The 24,606-nt window shown below is 40.0% G+C and overlaps 1 long non-coding RNA gene across 1 annotated transcript; it reads right to left on the reverse strand.

Moving 5' to 3' along the window:
• Window positions 1–341: 341 nt before the first annotated feature.
• On the reverse strand, window positions 342–11,217 carry LOC121171375. Its single transcript, XR_005886115.1, has 3 exons — window positions 11,205–11,217; window positions 978–979; window positions 342–482 (listed from the first exon to the last, which is right to left on the reverse strand). It is a non-coding gene; the product is annotated as an uncharacterized LOC121171375 (long non-coding RNA).
• Window positions 11,218–24,606: the final 13,389 nt, after the last annotated feature.

Below are 24,606 nucleotides of genomic sequence, written 5' to 3' on the forward strand. Positions count from 1 at the left end.
CAATTTTAGTATCTACACAACTGGCTGCTATACACCCTAAAATGGCTATAGGGTACTATACAGCTGTCTCGTGTCTATTTTCATTTTAGTGTTTAGTAGTTTGTAGTGTTGAAGCATAATTTTTACTGAACTTGGTAGATTTTGGGATAGTCCATGCTGGCTTCTAACTCTAACAAGGCATTTGTCAAGAGTTGAGGTGCAGAACAGTTTTAGGAGGGGTTTGCAGAGAAATCTTCAATACCTTAATGAGGAGTAACTTATCTTTGTGTCCTACCTAGTAAAGTATATGTGAGCCCAGGCTAACCGTTTTCTGTCTGGTACTGAGCTTTCTTTGTTCTATGTCTATCTAATCTAACTTTTGGGGGGGAGGGGCGGAGCTCCAGAGCGACCCTGATAATCATTGCAAGAGAGGGTGGGGATCCAAAGTTGGAACTAGGTAAGGACCAGAGAAAGTTCCTCACCTGATTCCCGAAGGAAGTTCACTAGCTCCAATAACTTCTGAAAGTAGTCATGACTTAATGCATATTTTTCATTTTTTGCACATAATAAGCATTATGTTGAGCAGTGGAAATAACGCTTACTTTTTCTAAAGAACGTCACATTTTCTTGTTTCATTGTGTTCAGTAACACCACTTAGCCTCACTGTTGTAAATTAAAGCAGTCTTTATCTAGCCTTAGAAACCCCCAGACCTTTTTGTTTTTAAACTTTGAATTTTATGGTACAGTTCCACAGGGTTTGGGATTGCCACTACCCCCACATTCCTACCTCCTGACTGATTTTTCCCATATTATCACATTGCATAGTCCTTCATAAGGAATCATGATTCCATTAGTCTGTTATTTAAGCGTGCCCCAACATTACTGGTACAGACAATGTCAGACAGTCCAGCATCCCATCGTCTGGATATGTGTAACAGTTTTACTGGGAGTCCATCTTTGATTTGAAAGTAGGGATGCATATGGCAGTGTATCTTCACGTCTGGATATGGTAGTCTCTGTTATGCCATCGCTATATATTCCCTTAAATGAGAAGCCACAAAACAAAGTCAACAACAGGTATGAAGATAAAACAAACAAATGAACAAAAAAAGTACAGCACCATGGAGTTGGAAAAAGCCAACCATTGAATAACCAATGTATGAGTGAAGAAAAGAAAACACAAAAGCCTCTTGGGCAAAATAATGCCACTGTGCAACTCATGAGCCAGCGATGAATTCAACAAGAGAAAAGAAACTATTTTGAAGATATGAAAACGAAATAAAAAACATCAAAACACATGGGATGCAGCAAAAGCAGTATGGAAAGGGTTATTGAACTTAAATTTTTATGATGGTTTCCTTAAATTAGAGAGAATATATGGTATTTGTCCTTCTGGGATTGACTTATTTCACTGCACATAATGGTTTCTAATTGAGACCATCTAGTTGCAAATGGTATGATTTCATTCTTTTTAATGGCTGAGTAATATTCCATGGAGTAGAAGTACTACATTTTCTTTAACCACTCCTCTTTGAATGGGCATCTGGGTTGTTTCCATGTCTTTGCTAGTGTAGATTGTGCTGCTGTAAATATAGGATTGTAGATCCCCTTCTCATATGCAGTTTTCATTTCCTTTGGGTATATTCCTAAGAGTGGGATAGCTGATTCACATGGCAGGCTTATTTGCAATTCTCTAAGCACTCTCCATATTGTTTCCATAGTGGTTGTACTAGCCTGCATTCCCACCAGCAGTGAAGGAGGGTGCCTTTCTCTCCAAATTCACGCCAGCAGGTGTTGTTAGTAGAGTTCTGAATGTAGGCCAACCTCACTGGAGCTAGGCAGAATCTCAATGTGGTTTTCATTTATATCTACCAGACAGTTAAAGAGCATGAGCATTGTTTCAAATGTCTGTTAGCCATTTGAATCTGTTCTTTTGAAAAATGTCTGTTCATTTCCTTCACCCATTTCTTCACTGGGTTGGTTTTGTTTACTGTCCCTGGGTGAAATGCCCAAATCTTATACTATACTAATACACCTATGGCCATTCAAAAGGATGAAAAGTACATTCCATTCTTCCAATGAGAGCATTGAAGATTCTCATTTCCTACTGTAGAAGTTAAAAGTAGAAGTCAGGTTTGTCATTGTGCATGATGGGAATCTTGTCTCCATTTCAAGACTTGAGGATAACAAATCATACAATTTTTTTTTTCTCAAAATTACAGCTTAAAAAATCACATTTAGAGTTTTAAATATTTAGCAAAGTCAGAAGAAGTCTACAATTGTGTGAAAGTCTGAAGTGTGTACCAAAAGCACAAAATGAACTCGTAATTGAAGATGAGATTTATTTGTAAAAAAAAATGCCGTCCTTTGAATATACCTCCAACAGAGCTGTATATGAGACTATTTATGGCTTTGACTTGAGTTACATTCTCCTGAAAACAATAAATTGATCCCAAAGACCTCCTTGTGTGAATGCAGGGTTAAACAAATCAATTACAAAATGCACAAATATCTGAAAGGTCATGAGAAGTGAGTGATTCCATTTGACTTGATAGTGATAAATACTGCAGTAATAAATTGTTTCATAAAATTGATTCCTGTTGTTCCAATATAGGATGTAGGCCTCTTGGATAACAGCTAAACTCTCTCCGCCACAATGGCCACCTCTGCAATTGTTTATTGAACATATTGTAAATATGAAATGTTCCCAGAATCAAACATCATCTAAACAGTGCCTGTTTTCAAGTACTAGAAGGTTGGTTAAAATGCAAATAAATAAGAGATGTTCTGAGACGAAATAGATCAAAGGAATGCTTGGGTTGGAACTAAAATGAATAAAATATCTCCTGTGTTAGGTTCTTCTGAAAATAATAGGAGAGCAGAAGAGGAAAACTAGTTTCTTACCTTGTTAGTTACACAAAGTTTTAGAATCATATTTGAAAAGTTGGTAATGATGCCAAAGATTACAGCTGATGACATTCAGAGTAAAGTTACTGGATCCCATACAGGAACTGATTTGGGCTCTCACTGTTTCAGCTTTCTGTGACTGCATCTGGGAAAGTAATGGAATATGCTTGGGCCCCTGCCACTCATGTGGAAGATTCAGGAGCTCCTGGCTCATGACTTCAGCCTGGTCCAGTCCTTGCCGTTGCATTACTTGGGGAGAAAACCAGCAGATAGAAAGTCACTCTTCTGTCTCTGTCTCTCTCTCATTCTTTTGCTCTCTCTCTCTCTGTCTTTCAAATGAATAAAATAAATATTCAAAAAAATGTTGACAATAAAAGATGCCTGCATTGTTGCCTAATTGTCTGGCTGCTGCCTGTAATGCTGTCATCCCATGTGAATGCTAATTCAAGTGATGGTGCGCCTAGGAAAGTGATGGGAGATGGCCAAGTGCTTGGGTTCCTGATGCCCAGCTGGAAGACCTGGATGGAGTTTCTGCCTCATGGCTTCTGGCCTGTCCAATCCTGATTATTGCGGTTATTTTGGAAATGAATCAGTGAATGGAAATTGCCTCTGGTATACCAGACCAGGATAGACTCCAGCAACCACTGGTACTCAGGAGAGTCAGGGTGGATGTAGAACAGGCTGGGATAAGTATTGGCTCCTGCTAAACCATGTGAGAACTGTGTCTTGGAATGGACCATGTTCGGCTTGGCTGCAACACCCAACAGTAAAAACCAGAAAGGGTATGGGCTGATTGGGCAAAGACATCATTCCTGCCAGGGCAAGAGGTACACAAAGTCAACCTGGGCCAAGGACCCACCAGTATGTGCAAGATGTGCCACTGGGAGGAGACTGGCTAGAAGATTTGGTGAACTCCTGTGTAAAGTTGCAGTCCCTGCAGGTAAGCACAAGAATCAAGGGAAGGAGCAGTGTAAACCAGGCCAGCATACAGTATCCACCAGCATTCATGTGGGTCAGGTCAGGGGGTAAGCCAAGTTGGGCCAATTGACAATATCTACTGGCAGCCCCAAGAATTAGGGTGTGGTATGGGGGTGGGTTGGGCTGCAACACCAGCAAGTTCACACTGGAGTCAAAAAGGAGGCTGATTTGGCAAGGATAGGCTGTAGCACCAAACAGCATAAGCTGGAACTGGGGACAGGTTGGTTCGAAGTAGGTTAAAGCACATGGTATTGGATACTGAGGTGAGATGAGTCATGCCAGTCTGGGGGTGGTAGGTGCTGGGTCTGTAAGCCCCAAGGACAGAGGGATTGTTAAGTCCACCTGTGAGGTGGGTGCAAGGTCTGTGAGCCCAGTGGTGGGGAGTTTGGCTTGGGTCATCTGGTCCTAGGGCCCACCTGTGTGTTGGGTGTTAAGTTGTGAGCCCCAGGGGTGGGGTTTGGTGGGACCTGGGTTGCATGGCCCAGGCTCTTTGGCCCACCTGCACAGTGGGTGCTAGGTCTATGAGCTTCACAGTGAGGGATATGGCAAGGCCTGGTTCATCTAGATTGACTCCTTGTCTCACCTGTGTGCTAGGTGCTAGATCCCTTAGCCTCAGGGGTGGAAGTTCTGTAGGGGCCTGAGTTTGCTGGCCCAGGTCCTAGAGCCCACCTGTGTATTGGGTGCCAGGTTTGTGAGCTCCGGGGGTGGAGAGTCTAGTAGGACCTGGGTGGTCTGTCTTGAGTTGTTGAGCCTATCTGTGTGGTTGGTGCTGAATCCATGAATCCCAGGGGTAAGGGTCTAATGGGGTTCAGGTCACCTTGCCCAGGTCCTTAGCCTACCTACAGGATAGGTGCTGAGTCCCTGTGCCACAGGGTTGAGGGATCTGGCTGGGTCCAGATTACCTTGCCCAGGTCCGGGCTCACCTATGAGAACTGGTCCTCCTCAGTGTAACGGATGGAGTGCTGTCTGGCAGACCATGGTGCACATAAAGGATATGGTAGCCCTTTGGGGCGTGCAGAGGACATCTGGCACCATAGTAGAGAATGAAGAACAGAACATAGGTACAACCACCCCATCCAAACATTGACAGCAACATCTGGGTGAATGGACATTCTAAGGTCAATTCTGTCAACCAATGGACATTGGAAGGGGTTCCTTATTTATAGTCCAGCAAGATCAATAGCATTTCAGAACAATCGCACCCACCTAGGCAGAACCCTTGGAGCACATGCTGCATTGTGACCTTTGGTTGATGTCAGGTAGCCATTCCCCATTTTCAGGTACTAGGATGGTTGAGAGGCTGGGTATGGCCTCTCCCTTTATCTCTCCCCTTCCATCCTCTCCCCTCAGAAACGGGAAGAAATAGAAAGCTTGGAAACAATGATCACACCCACTTCTCCCTAACCCTAGATCTTTCTCACCATGATCAATTATTTAAACATCACCTAAAATAACAAAAAAGTTAAGAAAATAAAAAAAAAAAGAGGATTTGGGATTTATGCATATGCACATTATATCTAAAAGTAGGCAACTGTTAGCTTTTTTCAAATGATTACAGAAAGCTAAATCTGGAAGAAATCAGGGTTATCCTCTAGATTATCTACTTAATTTTAACAAGAGACCCCAAACTGTAAAGCAAACTTAAGAAACAAAAGCAAAGCTAAAAGGTGAAAGACTTATACGATCTTGATGCATTGGTCATTTTGTAGCATGTTGTTCAACTTCATGTTGATGTAAATTTCCTGTTTTTCTCCCTGTTGTTTATTGTGTTTTCTGGCTCTGTATTTAAAGGGATGTGTAACAGAAGTGTAGCAGAGACTGACATGTCCGGATGTGGAGACATAGTGCAGTATGTCTCTTTGAATCCAGATCAAAGAAGGACTCCCAGTGAAACTGTTGAATATAACTTGTCAGTGAGAAGCTTTATTCTCTGACATTTTCCATGCCTACAACGCCAGGAAATACTTCAATAGCGGTTGATGAACTTTTAACTGTTCATGAAGGACTACCCATTGTAATACTAGAGGGGAAATCAGAATGAGAGAGGGTTGTTGAGGAGAGGGAGATGATGTCCCATCATTTATGATGGAACAGTATCATGAAATAATAATAACAACAGTAATAACAACAAAGCTACAAGTGTTACAAAACAGATTCTAGGACATACTATAGGGCAATAATAATCAAAACAGTCTGTACTAGCCCAAAAATGGACATGTAGACCAATGGAACGGAAATCAGACAGGACACCTACAATCACCTAGTTGTTAATAAATAAGTCAAAATCAGTTGCTGGAGAGATGCGAGTCTCCAACAATTGATGTTGGAAAACTGCATCCATGTGCAAAAGTATGAAATCTTACACCTTATACAAAAATCAACTCAAGATGGGTCAAGGATCTAAAACTAGCACCAGGCACAATAAAATTTCTAGAGGAAAACACTGGAGGAGTGTTATAAAGACACTGATAAAGACAAAGATATCTTAGAAAAGATCCTAGAAGCACAGACCACAAAAGCAAAAATAGGCAAATGTGATTGCATCAAACTAAGAAGTTTCTATAAAACCAACGATCAATAAACTGAAGAGGCAACTGATAGAATAGGAGGAAACATCTGCAAACTATGCAACTGGTTAATATCTAGAATCCACAAAGAGCTGAAGAAACTCAGTAACAACAAAATAACCCAGTTAAGATATGGGCAAAGGACATGAACAGCCATTCTTCAAAGGATGAAATACAAATGGCCAACAGACTCCTCAAAAAATGCTCAGGCATACATATTATGATCATGATTTTACCTCACATCAGTTTGAAGGGCTATCACATGCAAATTAAAAAACAAATTCTGGTGAAGACATGCGAAAAAAAGTACACTAATGCTCTGTTGGTGGGAATGTAAATTAGTACAACCATTAAATCTGAAAATGTATTTACCATTATCCAGCCATCCCACTCTTGAGAATTTATCCAAATGAAATGAGTCAATATATGAACGAGTTATCTGCGCTCCCATGTTTATTGCAGCTGAATCATGATGAGTCAGATATGGTATCAACCTAGCTGTCCCTCAACTGGCACATGGGTCAAGAAAATGTGTCATATATACACTATGAAGAACTCCTCAGCCTTTAAAAAAATGCAGTCTTGTTCTTTGCCATAAAATGAATGTAAATGGAAACGATTATGCTTCTTTAATGTTTCCAACTGCAAATCTGTGAAATAAGCCAGTCCGCAAAAGGCAAATGTTATGTTTTCCTTGATTTGTGATAACTAATACACAGAGTACAGAAAAGGAATTTATATGAGCAAAATTGTCATATGCTCACATACATTTGATTGTTGTTTACAGTAATTATCTATATCCTTAATGAACAGTTTTTTTCACACTATTTGTTGAATTCCTTACCTAATGGTGGGGTAAGCCCGTGATTACAAAACAAACTGAGGGTTATGGCTCAAAGGCTAAATCCTCGCCTTACCAGCACTAGGATCCCATATGAGTGCTAGTTTGTGTCCTAGCTGCCCTATTTCCCATCCAGCTCCCTGCTTCTGACCTGGTAAAGCAGTCAAGGATGGCCCAAAGCTTTGGGACCCTGCACTTGCATGGGAGACCCCAAAGAAGCTCCTGGTTCCTGGCTTCGGATTGGTCCAGCTCCGCTGTTGCGACCACTTGGGGAGTGAACCTGTGGATTGAGAATCTTTCCATATCTTCTCTCCACAAATCTGATCTGCCTTTCCAATACAAAAATAAATCAATCTTTAAAAATAAATAAATAAATTGAAAGTGTGTCATCAGAAACATTTTTTAAAAAATAAAAAAGAAATAGGAGGATGAGTGGGAGTATAGGGAGGAGGGAGAGTAAGGTGGGAAGAATCACTGTGCTTCAAAATCTGTACATAAGAAATGGCTGCAACTTGTTCCCATCTTACACAGATAAAATAATTTAAAAGAATTTATCATTTTACAGATGAAAATATTGACACCATTACCAGCTAAGTATCTTCCATGGACAACCAGGCTTTAAAGTCAGGGTTTTGGGCTGTACTCAAAGCAATAACTCTCAGCATAGGTTTAATTAAATATGATAAGTTTAACAATCTGTTTTTTAACTTGATGCCAAGATTAACTAGAGTCACAAAATAAATGAAGGAATAGTTTTGGTCATTTTAAAGCTGTTTTTCATTTTTAAAAAAATTTCTGCTAATTTAAGGGGAAAGTGGTTGCACAAAATTCAATCTGTTCTAGAAATGTTTAACTTTCTCAGTTCAAAACATTCCACATAGCAAAGTACACTGTCAAATAAAAATAAGAATGAGGTCACAGTACTGAATTTTAAAACAAAAAATAGAGTCTGGTGCGATAGTCTAGTGGCTGAAGTCCTTGCTTCACACTTGCCTGGATCCCATATGGGCTCTGGTTCTAATCCCAGCAGCCTCACTTCCCATCCTCCCTGCTTGTGGCCCAGGAAAGTAATTGAGGACAGGTCAAAGCTTTGGGACTCTGCACATGTGTGGGAGACCTGGAAGAGGCTCCTGGCATTGGCTCAGCTCTGTCCATTGCTACCACTTGGGGAGTGAATCGGTGGATGGAAGATCTTCCTCTCTGTCTCCACCTTTCTGTATATCTGACTGTCCAAAAAAAAATCTCATAAAAAATTATAAAATAAACTCCATTACAGTACAACTGGCAGATGGTTTGCAACATGCTCCAAACATGGCTTTTCAGCACTCTCATTTGAAGAACACATCAATAGTGTTGTTACCGTATATGTCATTTCGTCCTTAACTCCCACATATTAAGGTGAAAGAGTACACCAGATAAGTATTTTTCCTCTAGAAAATGATGAACTAAATCATCTCAGTTACTTGTGGTATTGATTTTCATGACCCCAAGCTAGATTAGATTATATTGAAATATTAAATCTGTGCTATAAAGAACATGTGAATGCAACATGTATTTGGCATAACAAAACTTGGAGTTTAATCTTATCCAGCTACTTTCCAACTGGATCATCTTTGGACACATGGCTTTGCTTCATGTAAGCCATTCAGTTTTATGTCTTTGACCAATAGGAAATTGTTTTGGTACTCATTGCTGACTTGTGGATTGCAAGGAGAACCAGATGACCTGATCTAGTGTACATAAGGCCCTTGGTGAAGGAGTTCAATTGAACTTTCCATTGTGCGTGTGCTTGGTGCATGCTCTCACACACAGTCCTTGCCTGTACTGTTGAGGAATTGTGAAGCATGTATGAGAGTAAATGCAAGTGCTGGGGTGTGGTTCAGTTTGCTCACAGTAATATCCTTAGTGCTTACAGAGGCTTAATATTAAAGATAAAAGGAGGACTCCCAAAGAAGGTTTAAATACATGTTGATAAAAGGATGCTAGGCTTTCTACCATTGTCTATACCTACAATGTCATAATACACCTAAATAACAAAACAGTGGACTTGTGACTATTGTTGGAGGATTTTAATATTATAATAATGTGAGAGGAAACAGCGTAGAGGGAATGGAGGGCGAGAATTGTGGGAAATCCCTGAACCTATGGAACTGTATCATGAAAAATAAAAATTTTAAAATGGACTCTTAAATATGCAGTTAAAAATGTGTTGAATAAATGCATGAAAGTCTCTATGTGTGTGTGTGTGTAACGTCCCACCCTAGACTGAGCAAGAAGCAACATATTAATAGTTATTGCTTTACAAAAGTTTCCTACCTGAAAGTATGCATCTAATGAAAGGTTGAGAAACAATAGAATAATCAAAAAGTGGTCTACATTTCCCTTTCTCAAATATTTAAGTTGCACATTGTTTTATAACCACTATCATTAAAGGAAGAAAAGTGAGACAGTTCCCAAATCTAAACTAAAATGAAAAATCTTGTTCTTACAGACCTTCTTTGAGAGAGGTGATATCAGACACCAGACATGTGCAAAAGATGACCTTGTGTGTTTGTGACCTCGCCTAAGTTTATGAACAGCATAAAACAAAATGCTGAAGTTTTGTTTGGTTTACATGCCAGTCTCCCCTGATCAACTGGAGGTTTGTTGAGTTTGAGCTCTGCATTTAGTTCATGTCTGCCATCTCCCGGGCTGATACTATCTGATTTGTGCAGATATTCAATAAATTCTTGCAACAGCAAAACAATGTTTGTTCAAATAAAATTTACTGAAGTAGTGAAAATTACATTTGCAAATTAAATTTTAAACCTCTTTCATGTTTATTTTACATACTATTTTAAGTCAAATATCTTTTTTTAAAAATATGACTTCTTTGGGACAGAATTTAGTCATTTTAAAAGTATTGAAACAGATGGGTGCATACGGACAGCACCTATAATACAAATAGAATTCTTCTGAGTTCCCAGGGCACCACGTTGCCACCAAGTGTACACTGGAGAGGATTGGCAGGCTCCCTTTCCAGTTCTTCTCTCATTCTGTGCCAACTGGGCTCTCGGTCTTATTGGTATCCCATACTCAGCCCGATTACAGCTAGCCCTGGGAGACATGACAGAAAGAGAGTCCTCATCTCGCATTAATTGCTCCTATTGAAACTATGCCACATCTCTCCAAGCTAGATGTTGCTTAGTATCCCTTTGATATGATAATGACATGCTTCTTAGCAGATGAATATGCAAATTAAAAGCAGTAATTTGGTGGCATGCACCTGCTGACACTGCACGGCTATGCTTATGTGCTTTGCTGTAACACTGCAGCCACACAAAAGCATCACAGAGGTAAAATTAAATTCTAATGTCGTATATATTAAACAGATGCTTCCACTTTTCTTTGTATATCTACTTTTACAGATTTTGCCATTGGAATCTCAGTTCTCTCTCTTCGCGCAATTAATGGACATTGATGTGTCATACACAGAAGCATACTCAGTGCCATTTAAGGGGGCTGATTTTAAAGAGGTGGCTTACATATATGCACATTAGAAGATGAACATTTCTTCTTCATAGCATAGAAGCTGATGACTTTACTCTTGTGGTACAAAGACTCCTATTCATACATGGAATGCATCCTTGAGTTGCAAAGCTGAAAAATCATGTTTCTATAGCAAAGATGTGCATTAGAATATAGAGCTACTTCATAACGCCTGAAAAAGGATTCCAAAAAGACTTGAAGAGGCTAGCAAAGCACCCAGAATCAATAAAGTAAATTTCTCTGCTTCGTGAAGCTAGCTGACTGAATGAGAAAGCCTAACGGCTTGTTACTTAGGTGTGACCTATAATTACCCCCAGGAGCCTATAAGTCTTTATCAATGCATCATGTGGTGCAAACAGATTGAATTAGTTATTTTGAAGACAAGATTTTATAAAAAATGCTACTTACTGTTTTTCTTCCTAAGATTAGATGCAGGCATTATACACATAGCTATATGCATATATACGACCACAGCTGACTGGATTGAGATGAAAATATTTTATGAAGCACATATGTACAATAACCATTTTATACTGTGCACTTAATGATTACATATTGCTATTTTCAGTGAATAGATTCCAACTTAAGAACCCCCTATTTTTGGAAATCTTGGTTTGTTTTTTTGTTTCTACAGTTACAGATAAAACTGTAATGAACATATTTAAATGTTTAGTATTTTCTTTTCTTTTGATTATTTTTTTGGAGTAGACTTCTGGAAATAAGATTTCTATTCAAATTATGAGGACTTTTAGGGAAAAAAGTCTGTGGTTAACCATTTGCCTTCTTCCCTAATGTTTTGTTTTTCAGGAACTTGGCAAAAGGGACATGTTTACAATTACATGACTCAAGTTTTACTTTCCATACATACGCATGTTACAAGTCTCCATCTATGCCAAGTTAAATGTCCTTTCTATGTTATTGGAGAAAGTTTCTAGTAATTGCGTTTTAACAAGTTTATAATAATTGCTCTTTAAGAAGAGATGTATAAATTCTCTGGCCATAGTAGGAATATTTCTCCAATTCTTGTTAGTTATAGTTTTGAATTATGAAAGAATTATGAAAGAGCTCTAAAAATCTGAGCTAATACTTTCAGTTCTCATCTTTTGGGCAAAAATTCCCATTTATTTATAGATGTGAAAAAAATGTCATTGTGAATGTGCTGTGAGAAATTCACATGCAGATGGACTGGTGTGGTGTTACGATGGGTAGAGTCATTTATTGCTACTTAATAATGCCGCTAAAATCCAGAAGTAAATGCTTACAAAAAAAATAGAATTCTTCTCTTAACATTTTGGTCTTATGCTGTCTCTGGTTTGCACTTAGTTGAGGCATAAGAGATTCAAGGTTATTTCTAATTGCATAAAAAGTGCTATTGCGGGTGAACTTTCTGAAAGTATCTGCTGCATTCATACACAATTCAGCTTTTAACTGCAAGGAATGGTGTTCACACATTTTCAATTGTTTGCAGTCCTTGAAAAATATGTAGAGGTTGTATGCAACAAGAAGGTCAAGATGTGTGGTAATTTCTAAAACTTCTCTTTCATTATATTGTTCAATAAATGACTAACTCTAAAAGATCATTTATAGATTTTTTTTTCAAAACTTGCAAGTTTTAGTTCTCCTACAGGCACATTATCAACACAATTTAACTTTTTGATAGAATGAAAAGGGTTATTTTAATGATTTAGGTTGGCTTCAGATAACCTGTAGCTATCAACTATTGCCCTACTTGCCATTCTTTTTCAAGAAAAAACTCTCATAACAGTTCTTATAGTCATTGTCTCCAGTTCCACTTTCCTCACTCTCTCTTAAACATGAAATCATTCCAAATAGACATGTGTTGTCAATGAACTAAAATTACTCAATTACTTTTTGTCCATATCATAAGTGACCTTCAGGTTACTCAGTCCAATGGTCCAAACTCATTTTTTTCTTTTTTTCTTACACTGTTATTTGCTATTATTAGTGATGATAATAATCATAGCTGCCATTCATTAGGCACATGTTATTCCCTTTCATTAACTTAGGAGTATTAAACAAATGCAGGCATTTAAACTTCACAAAACTCACAGAGCATAGAAGCCATTGCAATTCCCAAATTACACATGAAGAAAGAGATACAGAGAAATGTAATAACATTTCCAGAGTCCCAAAAGAAATCAATGGCAAGGGTGGGTTTGAACCAGGCAGGATGACTTAGCAGGTTTATTTTAGCCATTACGTTGTGCTGGCTTACTGGCAGCATTTGGTTCAATTGATGGCTTCCTGCTCCTCAAATCACTTCCTTCTGTTAGTTTTCAGCACACCACACTTTCTGCATTTTCTCCTATCTTCCTGACTGCTCCTTTTAAATCCCCTAACAACTGGATTCCAGATCCCTATTCATTGCTTCAAACCGGCTTCAGGAGTCACTTAGACTCAAAACTCTGGAGTCTTTCCTGACTTTTCTATTTTTCTTATACCCCATTTTTATCCATCTACTAAGTGGGATCACCTTTAAAATATGTCCAAAATTCAGACTCAGCATTCAACTTTTCTCTACTATTTCCTCTGCCACAGTCTTATACCAAGTCATTGTCAACTCTCCATGAATTACTGCAATAAACTCCCAACTTTTCATTGCCCCTCAATAATCCAAACAAGGCAGCAATGACAGTTATCTTACTTAAATGAAACTAGGATCATGACATCCCTCTAGTCACTCAATGGCTTCTTATTTCACTCAGAGCGAAGTACCAAAAGCATTATAATGTTCTGAAAGACCCACACATATGGCACCTTATTCATGTCTTTAACTCATTTTGATTCATAGGATATCTTGTTCTCCCTTGAACTTTCCAAGCATGCTATGGTCTCCACACTGTTTTAAACGTGTCTTTTCCCCCATTCTTGGAATTGTTTGCTCTGCTGTGTCAACATGGCTTCATCCTCCTTCTCCAAGAATTTGCTCAAATGCTCTCTTTTCAGAGAGGACTTCCCTGACTATGATTTTTAAGTTATCCGATGTACTTCCAGTCTCTCTTCTCTGCTACATATATTTTATATGTTTTTTATTTTTAAAAGGTTTATTTATTTATTTGAAAATCAGGGAGAATAGAAAAGAAAGGGAGAGAGAGAGAGAGAGAGAGAGAGAGAGAGAGAGAGAGAAAGAGAGGGAGAGAGAGAGGAAAAAAAACTATCTCCCCAGATGGCTAAAATGGCCAGGCTGAGCCAGGCTGAAACCAGCAGCCAAGAGCTATATCCATGTTTCCTAAATGGGTGGCAGCAGATCAAGCACATGAGCCAATTTCCATTGCTTTTCCCAGGTCATTTTCAGGGAGCTAGATTGGATGTGTTGCAGCTGAGACACTAACTGGTGTCCATAAGGTATGCAAACATTTAGGGCAGTCTCTCCTCCCTCCCAGCAAAGTTTTTAAAAGTTCTATCTCCTCAAACAGAATGATTCAGAGGAAATGAGTTTTGTCTTCCTTACACGTTGTATTCTTAGAACCCAGAAATTCTTTTTACATAGTGAGGAGATAATCTGATCGCACAAGAGGAATTTCACCGAGTGTGAAAAGCCTGAGGGTTGTGAGAGAAAGTGAGTTTTGGTTGTTGATATTTTCCTTAAGAGTAAAAAATTTTTCAAAAAGACTTTCAAGAAAATTCTCCTTTGCCTGTCACTGGAATTTTGACTGATCATTGATTACCTTGACATTGCCTTCAGTTCAGATCTAACTCAAGAGCTAAGGGAAGGCTCGTCCTTGAGGTAGACCAGCTGTGTACTGCATCATTCCAGTAGGATTCATGATCTAAAGACATTTACTTGCATTCCAAACAACTCTATGGCTAAGGGTGTAAAATGTGTGATTTTGTTATCTTGATAGATCGTTCTGTTTATAATGTGAAAATTTTCTCTTATTGCTATTCATTATTTTGGCCCCAAAGCCTTATTTTATATCATTTTGTTATATGTTGACAAAAAATATATCTTGATAATAGCATGCTGGACTTTCTACCACTATCCATATCTACAATGTCATTATATACTTTATTGGCAGAATGACGGATTTGTTACTGTTGCTTGAGACCTATACTACTGTAATTATATAGGAGAAAATGGGGTGTGTGTGTTAATGAGGAGGTGGTAACAAAATCCCTGAGCCTGTGGAACTGTACCATGAAAAATATTTTTTAAGAAAAAATGTGTTATTTCTAAGAAACACTTCTGTTTGTTTTAATCATGTTTTGTAAGTGTACTGAAAATAGTAAAAAGCATTTTAAGAAATCTGATCATCATTGCTGTTTAATGGGAGAATTAAGATCTCACAATCATGGTGATAATTAACATGTTTGGACATATTATCGCTATTAAACATTTCACATTTTTCTTTTTTTAAGAAGAAAACTCCCCCCACATACGTTTTTTTGTAAGCTTTTATACTTTTAGAGATTTAAACATTATATAATGTTATATTCCCGTATTGGGTAAGCTTGAAAGTTTAACTCATAGTTAAATGTGCAGGTGTCTAGCTGTCTGTCATAAGAGACAGAGAACCCCAGAATGTTATCATCTTGTTCTTTCCCAACACTGGTTTCATCTTAAAATAATTTGGAGTTTAGTTATACATTATTAATATTTTAAATAATTTACATGACCATAAGAATTTACACTTACCCATAAATTATAATGGTTTCTTTATATTTTCTTGTTTTGTTATTCAGTGTCACTTCCTTGAATACTATTTTTTGAACTGGATCCTTAGTTAAATTTTGATTATCCTCACATTTCAGTGCACATTTGGCAAGACTTGGAATCACACACTATTCAAATGAGAGGGTGACATTTGGGTAGAGGCTTGCAGAGAGCTGGGGAAGGGATAGTCAGGAAACCTGGAGGGATAGCAGTTCAAGCCAAGGCAACAGTCCGTGCGAATTCTCCATAAGCACGGCATGCGGGGTGTGTTCCTGGAGAGCGTGTGTGTGTGTGTGTGTGTGTGTGTGTGTGTGTATACATCTCTTTTTTTTTTTTTTTTTTTTTTTTTTTTTTTATTATTGTTGCTTACATTGTATTGTGTAGTACAGTTTCATAGGCGCTGGGGATTCCCCCCACCCCTCCCATACCCCTCCCCCCATGGTGGATTCCTCCACCTTGTTGCATAACCATAGTTCAAGTTCGGTTGAGATTCATTGCTTGCAGACACATGCCTAGCATAAAGTTCAGCGTCTTATTGTCCAGATAAGTTCAGTGGCCTCTTGGGGAGACCTTCTATGGTCTGAAAATAGGTCTAACAGAGTAAAGATCCAGTCAGTTAAAAGCCCCAACGAGGCCACAGTATCAATATACAACATTATGGAATTAATTGACATAGTATTGGGTAAACAATATGTTAAAAATAATGCAAGTTCCCTTCTTCGAAACATCTGGGTTGAGACAGTATCAATGACAGGTTCAAAAAAAAAAAAAATAACAAACAACCAAACAAAAAATTACAGGTTAAATCAAGGCAAACATGTGGTATCTAATCTTTTGGGATTCGCTCATTTCCCTTAGCATTATAGTTTCCAGTTGTACCCATTTAGCCACAAAGAACTGCATTTTGTTTTTTTTAATAGCTGAGTAGTATTCCATGGAGTAGATGAACCAAAGCTTTCTTATCCAATCTTCTGCTGATGGGCATTTCGGTTGCTTCCATGTTTTTGCAATTACTGATTGTGCTGCAATGAACATAGGGATGCATGTTGGTTTGTCGTAAAACAGGTGTTTTGGATATATTCCTAGGAGTGCTATTGCTGGGTCATATGGTATGCAGATTTTGAGTTGTTTGAGTGTTCTCCAGACTGATTTCCATAAAGGCTGTACCAATTTGCAGCTCCACCAGCAGTGGAGTAGGGTTCCCTTTTCCCCGCATCCTCGCCAGCAAGCGTCGTTGGTGTTCTTGTTTATGTGGGCCAATCTTACTGGTGTTAGGTGGTACCTCATCGATGTTTTAATTTGGATTTCCCTTATTGCTAGGGAGCTGGAACATTTTTTCATATGTTTGTTTGCCATTTGGACTTGTTCCTTTGTGAAATGTTTGCCCATTTCCCGTGCCCATTTCTTGAGTGGCTTGTTTGTTTTGGTTTTTTGGTTGTTTTGAAGTTCTTTATATATCCTGGAAATTAGCCCCCTATCGCCTATATCGTGTGCAAAGATCTTCTCCCACTCTGTGGGTTGCTTTTTTACTTTGTTGATTGTTTCCCTTGCTGTACAGAAGCTTCTTAGTTTGATGAGGTCCCATTTGTTTATTCTGTTCTCAACTGCTATTGCTTTTGGTGTCCTTCTTAGAAAGTCGGGACCTACTCCTAGGTCTTGCAGGGTATTTCCTACATTTTCTTGCAAGAGTTTGAAGGTTTCTGGATGTAGGTTTAGGTCTTTTATCCATGTAGATTGGATCTTAGTGTATGGTGATAGATGTGGGTCTATTTTTTTGTTTCTACAGGCTATCAGCCAGTTGTCCCAACAACATTTACCAAAGAGGCCTTCCCACTTGCTTGAGCTGTCATTGGTCTTTTTGTCAAAGATTAATTGGCTGTATTTGTGTGGGTTCCCTTTTGGTGCTTCTATTCTATTCCATTGATCTTCCTTTCTGTCTTTGTGCCAGTACCAGGCTGTTTTGATAACCACTGCTCTATAGTATGTCCAGAGGTCCGGGATTGTGATTCCCCCTGCTGACTTCTTATTTTTCAGGATGGTTCTAGCTATTCGTGGTTTTTTGTGCTTCCAGATGAACTTTTGAATCATTGTATCCAGTTCCGTGAAGAATGTTTTGGGCAATTTGATTGGAATTGCATTGAAAATGTATATTGCTTGTGGTAGTATAGACATTTTAATGATATTGATTTTGCCTATCCAGGAGCACGGGATGTTATTCCATCTTTTGAGGTTTTGTTCAATTTCCTTTTTAAATAGTTTGTAGTTTTCTTCGAATAGGTCTCCTACGCTTTTGGTTAGATTTATTCCCAAATACTTCATACTTCTCTCTGCTATTTTGAATGGTATCCTGTTGGTTAGATCTTCTTCCATCTTGGTGTTATTTGCGTACACTATGGCTGTTGATTTTCGTTCGTTAATTTTGTACCCCGCCACTCTGCCAAACTCTCGTATAAGTTCTAGCAGTTTCTGTATTGAGTCTCCTGGTTTTTCTATGTATAGGATTATGTCATCTGCATATAGTGAAAGCTTGACTTCTTCGTTTCCTATACGTATGCCTTTGATTTCTTTTTCTTGTCTTATGGCCTCTGCAAGTACCTCTAGGACTATGTTGAATAGCAGTGGTGATAGCGGGCACCCTTGTCTTGTTCCAGATCTCAGTGGGAAGGGTTCTAGCTTTTCTCCATTCAGTATGATACTGGCGTTGGGTTTTTCATAAATTGCTTTGATTATGTTGTGGATTTTCCCATCTATGCCTACTTTGGCTAGAGTTTTTAGCATGAAGAGGTGTTGGATTTTGTCGAAAGCTTTTTCTGCATCTATTGAAACTATTATGTGGTTCTTGTTTTGCTGTTTTTGGATATGGTTTATAACATTTATGGATTTCCGAATGTTGAACCATCCCTGCATCCCAGGGATGAATCCTACTTGATCCGGATGAATGATCTGTCTGATGATTTTTTGAATTCTATTGGCTAGGATTTTGTTGAGAATTTTAGCATCAATGTTCATCAGAGAAATAGGTCTGTAGTTTTCCTTCTCTGATGGTTCTCTGTCCGGTTTTGGGATTAAGGTGATGTTGGCTTCATAGAATGAGTTTGGGAGGGTTGCTTCCTCCTCTATTGTTTTGAAGAGCTTGTAGAGGATTGGGGTTAGTTCTGTTCGGAATGTTTTGTAGAATTCTGTAGTGAAGCCGTCTGGGCCTGGGCTTTTTTTCGTTGGGAGATCCTTGATGACTGTTTCAATCTCTACCTCGGTTATGGGTTTATTTAATTCTGCAGTTGCCTCCGGACTGAGTTTTGGTAAGTGGTGGGAGTCCAAGAACTTTTCTATTTCTTGGTGGTCCTCAAATTTGTGGGAGTACAGTTCTTTGTAGTAATTTCTAATTATTTTCTTAATGATTGCAGTGTCTGTTGTTATGTTGCCTTTTTCATCTTTAATGCTATTAATTCTCACTTTCTCTTGTTTTTTTTTGGTCAATCGGGCCAGTGGAGTGTCTATTTTGTTTATTTTCTCAAAAAACCAACTTTTTGATTTGTTGATTTTATGTATAGTTTTTTTGATTTCTATTTGGTTTATCTCCTCCCTTGTTTTGATGATTTCTTGTTTCCTATTGTGCGTGGGACTCTTCTGCTGCTGTTTTTCCAGATCCTGGAGGTGTGAGGTTAGTTCCTGTATTTGGCGTCTTTCTTGGGCCTTGACATGCGCTCCGATTGCGATGAATCTACCTCGTAGCACTGCTTTGGCGGTGTCCCACAAGTTTTGGAATGTTGTATCAGAGTTTTCATTGGTTTCCATAAATTTTTTGATCTCATCTTTGATTTCTTCTCTGACCCAATGTTCGTTTAATAGCATATTGTTCAATTTCCAAGAGTGCGTATACTTCTTGGGGAGTTTTGAGTTGTTGATTTCCAGTTTCATCCCATGGTGGTCTGAGAGGGTACATGGTATGATACTAATGTTTTGGAAGTTGTTTAGATTCGCTTTATGTCCTATCATGTGGTCGATTCTGGAGAAGGTGCCATGCACCGCTGAGAAGAATGTATAGTCTGTGGCCTTAGGATAAAAAGTTCTATATATGTCTACTAAGTCCAGTTGTTCTATTGTTTGTGTGAGCTCTGTTGTTTCTTTGTTGAGTTTTTGTTTCGTAGACCGGTCCATTGTTGTTAGAGGTGTGTTGAGATCGCCTACAAGAATTGTGCGGGTGTCTATGTCTTCCCTTAAGTCTGTAAGTAATTGCTTTACGTAACTAGGTGCATTAAGATTCGGTGCATAAACATTAATGATGGTGATTGCTTCTTGATGGATCATTCCTTTCACCAGTATAAAATGGCCTTCCCTGTCTCTTTTGATGTTAGTTAGAATGAAATCTATCTCGTCTGAAATTAGGATAGCTACCCCAGCTTTTTTTTCTCGTCCATTAGCGTGAAATATCTTTTTCCATCCCTTCACTTTCAGTTTCTTTGCATCCTTTCTGGTTAGATGCGTTTCTTGTAGGCAACAGATGGTTGGGTCTTGTTTGATGATCCATTCTATTAATCTCTGTCTTTTGATTGGTGAATTTAGACCATTTGTGTTGAGAGTTAAAATTGAGAGGTTGCAATTTTGCCCTGCCATGTGTTTGTGTTGTGTATGTGTTGTTGCCTATGTAGTTGTCTTGTTTGTGCGGCCTTTAGTTTGGAGACCTTCTTATTTGCCAACTTTGTTTGTGATTTGCCTCCTTTTTGTCCGGGACTAGCGCATTTCTAAGGAGACTTTGCAGGGCTGGTTTTGTGTAGACATATTCTTCTAGTTTTTCTTTGCTATTGAAGTATCTGATTTCGTTCTCAAATACAAATGAGATCTTTGCTGGGTAGATTATTTTTGGTTGACAGTTGTTTTGTTTCAGGACTTGGAAGATCTTTGTCCATTCTCTCCTTGCTTGTAGGGTCTCTTCGGAGAAGTCAGCAGTAATTCTGATGGGTTTTCCCCTGTATGTGATCTTTTCTCTACTTCGTACTTGTCTCAGGATTCCTTCTTTGTCTTCATTGGAGTAGAACTTGAGCACCGTGTGTCTGGGTGAAGATCTCTTTGGATCATGTCTGTTGGGAGTTCTCTGTCCATCCTGTATGCGGGGTGGATTCGTGTTCCAAGTGTTTTGGAAGTTTTCCTGTATAATTTCATCAAGCACTGCTTGCATCCCAGATTCTCTTTCTACTCCCTCGGGGAGGCCGATGATCCGAATATTCAATTTTCTAAGGTAATCCTTCATCTCTTGCATCATTTTATTAGTTTTGCTGAGGTTTGTCTCTAGCTGTTTAATTCGCTGGGCACTTTCATTTTGTGTGTCTTCTGTTTCAGAGATCCTTTCCTCTGCCGCATTTATTCTGTTGATGAGGCTTTCAATTTTATTCTCTTGGGCATCCAGTTTGGTTTTGATTTGTTGTATTTCGGTGATTATGCGGTTCTGGTAGTCTTCCAGCTTTGTGTCCACGTCTCTGAGAAATTTTAGCATTATTTTCATCAATTCCTTTGCTGGTAACACGTCCATGTCTTCATCTCGCATCGCCGATATTGATAATGGCTTTTGGCCCATGTTTGGTGGGGTGCTGGCTCTTTCATCTGGAGCACAGCTCTTTCTAGTGGTTTTTCCCATTGCGTTGGTGTATTCTGGTAAGGCAAATGGACCCGTGTGTTGAGGGGCTGTCAGGTGCTTTCCTGTAGAGATTGGAGCCTGCAAGCGTGGTGTTGCCGGGCGTGGTAATTTTCAAGGCACCGTTGGTGCGTTCTCAGGGCCCGGGGCTGTAGAGCACCACCTTGGGGGCCCAGTGGATTCCAGGCACACTCTGGGCACCTCTTCTACAGGTGTGCCACCGCAGGGCATGGAGGGATGGAGGCGCTCTCTGGGCGCGCCCCCTGCACGGGAATCCACAGGACGTAGAAGGTTTTATGTGCTTTCTCCCTGCGTTCTCCTTGTCAGGGACTGCAGGGTTTTTCAGAGCCCGCCTGGTGTGTCTCCCACACACAAGACTGTGGTTGAGGCACTTTCTGGGCGTGGCTCTTGTGCAGTGATTCCACCACTCGTGGTGTGTGTGTGGCTCCTCCTCACAGGACCGTAGAGGAGGTGTGACCCAGGCGCCCTGTTAAAATAACTTCTCAGCGGGATCGCACAGTGCCAGTGTGGCACAGGAGATTTCAGAGCTCTCCCGGTGTGTCGCCTACACTCAGGACTGCGGGGTGGGAGGCGAGGAATGGACAGTTCACACTATGGGAGTGGCATCTGCGTGTCAGGGACACACAGCGCTACACTTCCCAGTTCAGCACCCTCCTGACTCCTGCGCTACGGAGGCGGCTGCTGCAGGCGGGACCGCCTAGCCCAGCCCGGCGCGGCGCTCAGAGTCCTCCTGGTGCTGTCGCCCACCCACAGGGTTTCAGGGTGTCGGGGATTCCAGACTCCCACCAGCAGCCTCCGCGCGCTGAGATGCACTGGCCCACTTAGCGCAGGAAGATCTGAGGCGCTTTCCCGGGACCTTTTCAGCCACCAACACGCACCGCTGTTCCCAAGGCACAGACCTGACAGTTTCAGGTTGCGCCCCTTGTGTTCTCAGAGGCTGGAGCCTCAGCAGGGGGTGGGGAATGCGGAGGCTGCCACGTTAATCCCCAGCTCACCAAAGTCCGGCTGCTGCAGTCTGCTTCTGCTGTTGTTGAAGAATTCCGCCGGCGACGATCCCTCCGATTTCCCTGTCTCCAAGCTGGCCGCGTCTCCCGTCAGGCCGCTCTCAAAGGTGACTCAGCAGGTCTGGAGTGGGATGTCGGCTTCTCTACCTTTGCCCTGCTCCGTTCTCGTTGTTCTTCCGAGTTGTGTGGAACTTTTTGGCTCCACACTGTCCCAGGGAGTTTCACGGACCTCTCCCTACGGTTTCCTGCCGCTCCTCTTCGCTGCCTCTGCAGCACTCTAACCTTCTCTCACTGAACTCTCCCTCATAGCCTTTCTCCTACGTCGGCCATCTTCCCTTCTCTGTATACATCTCATTTAACGTGTATCTTCTCATTCATCCTTGACTACTCTGTGTGACCACATCTGCTTTATTTTCAACCGTATAGCACCTATCATAGAATTTAGTATATAACATATATTCAATATGGGTCGAGTGGATGAACAACCCAAATTTTAAAACAAAAGCTTGGATCATGCCCTTTGGATTCACCAAATATATTTTAATATTAATAGTAAGAATTACACGTACATAGCCATCTCTCAGCATGATGAACAGGTAGAAATTTGAGTCAGGAAAGTATTGCCACTGTTCATTTGCTTGCTGTAAACCCTTAAGTATATCACCTGTACTTTTTTTCTTTTGCTTTTAAAGAGTTATTCAGTTTTATTGGAAAGTAAGATTTACAGAGAGGAGAGACAGAAAGATCGTCAGTCTGCTGGTTCACTCCCTAAATGACCACAACAGCTGGAGCTGAGTTAATCTGAAGCCAGGAGCCAGGAACTTCTTCCTGGTCTCTCAAGCGGGTGCAGGGTCCCAAGACTTTGGGCTTTCCCAGGCCACAAGCAGGGAACTGGATGGGAAGTGGGGCAGCCAGGATATAAACTTGCACCCATATGGGATTCCGGTTATTGCAAGGCAAGGACTTAGCCACTAGGCTTCCACGCTGGGCCCTCATGCACTTTTTAATCAAGAGGACAGGAAATAATTCTCACTTTGCTGCTTAACCCACAGAGCTATTATCAAGAGAACTCATCATAAAATAAACTCTAAGCTACTTATAAATTAGCCTTATTAAATGTCAATCTCTAATTATCATATACATAATACATTTTTGAACAATGTACAATGCATTAATACAATGCATATCTTTACATAATACATTTTGATAAAGATAAAATCTGCTTTTATAAAATATAAAAATAAAATGATTTTTGAAGGATTTGATTGTCATTTTCTTTTATAATTGGAGTACTTTATTCATAGTATAGTCTCAATAAAATTTTGTGTTAGTAGATATCTAGTAAGATTTGTTGAATAAGAAAATATTCCTACCATAAACACTGTGTAACTAGCTCTGTTCTGCAAAATCTTAGGTTGCCTTTTTATATGATCACAAATATTTATTTCATTTCTGAAGTACTTTTACTCAATTTTAAAAATTAAACACCGAGGATAATTAATTTCCTGGCTGTCTGTTACCAGTACACCCCCAACACACACACCTGGGAATTGTTCCTGGAAGATGAATCTTTGCCAGTAGTCTATATTTCAGTCTCCCAACTCCCTTTTAATGCTTCTTACTGGAGATTATGTTTCCTGTCCATGTACTGTACTTTTCTTCCTTTTAATCCAGGAATGAAAATTGATAGAAATGACCTGAGATCATCCACAGGGAGAATGAGACGTAATGTTGCCATCCAGTGCTTGCCAGATCATGTGCGAGGGCACAATGCTTCCTAATGAAGCGATCCTCCTGAGCATTTGGCTCCACACAGTACAAGTTCTGAATGGAGAGCTGCGTGTGATGCAGGCCAAGAGCCGGGATTGCACAGGGACGTCATCTGAGGGGGACTTCGCTGGCTAACCACAAACATATCAACAGTCGCAAGAGGAAGAATGAGGGATGGGCATATCATCACTGTTTTCTCTAAAACCTAGGGCTAAATGTTTATAATTCATCTCATGAGTCTTCGGTTTGGATTACACGGAGTAGAGTTTTCCAGTACTTCCCATAGGTTACAATTCTAAAAACTACAAAATTCTTCTCAGGCAGTAATTACACTAAATGGATGGCCCCATGAAAAGAGTATTTAGTGCCCCATTGAATTCAGATCCAGTCATTAAAATCGCAGGCAGACGTCTCCGTTTCTACCAGGTGCCCTTCTCTCCATGTGTGTTTATGGTATTTTCTTAAAGAAAAAAAAAAAACCACCAAAGGAAAAATATCCCCAGATGTTGTAGTGGCTGAATTTCCATGAAAGATGCAGGGTCCGAGGAAGGAAAACCTCTTGAAGGGAGTACCAATGTGTAAGTTCCCTTGCAAATAGGAAAGGCATTTGTAGGTGACGCAATGTTAGCCAACAGACCCCAGCATCGCCCTCCCTGCCACGCCGGAATGCTCAGGATGCTGGCTGTCTTTAAGGAGCTTCCATCTGA

The sequence above is a fragment of the Ochotona curzoniae genome, unplaced genomic scaffold (genome assembly GCF_017591425.1).
Source record: "Ochotona curzoniae isolate NIBS_2020 unplaced genomic scaffold, NIBS_Ocur_1.0 scaffold_2587, whole genome shotgun sequence".
Taxonomy (NCBI): Eukaryota; Metazoa; Chordata; class Mammalia; order Lagomorpha; family Ochotonidae; genus Ochotona; species Ochotona curzoniae.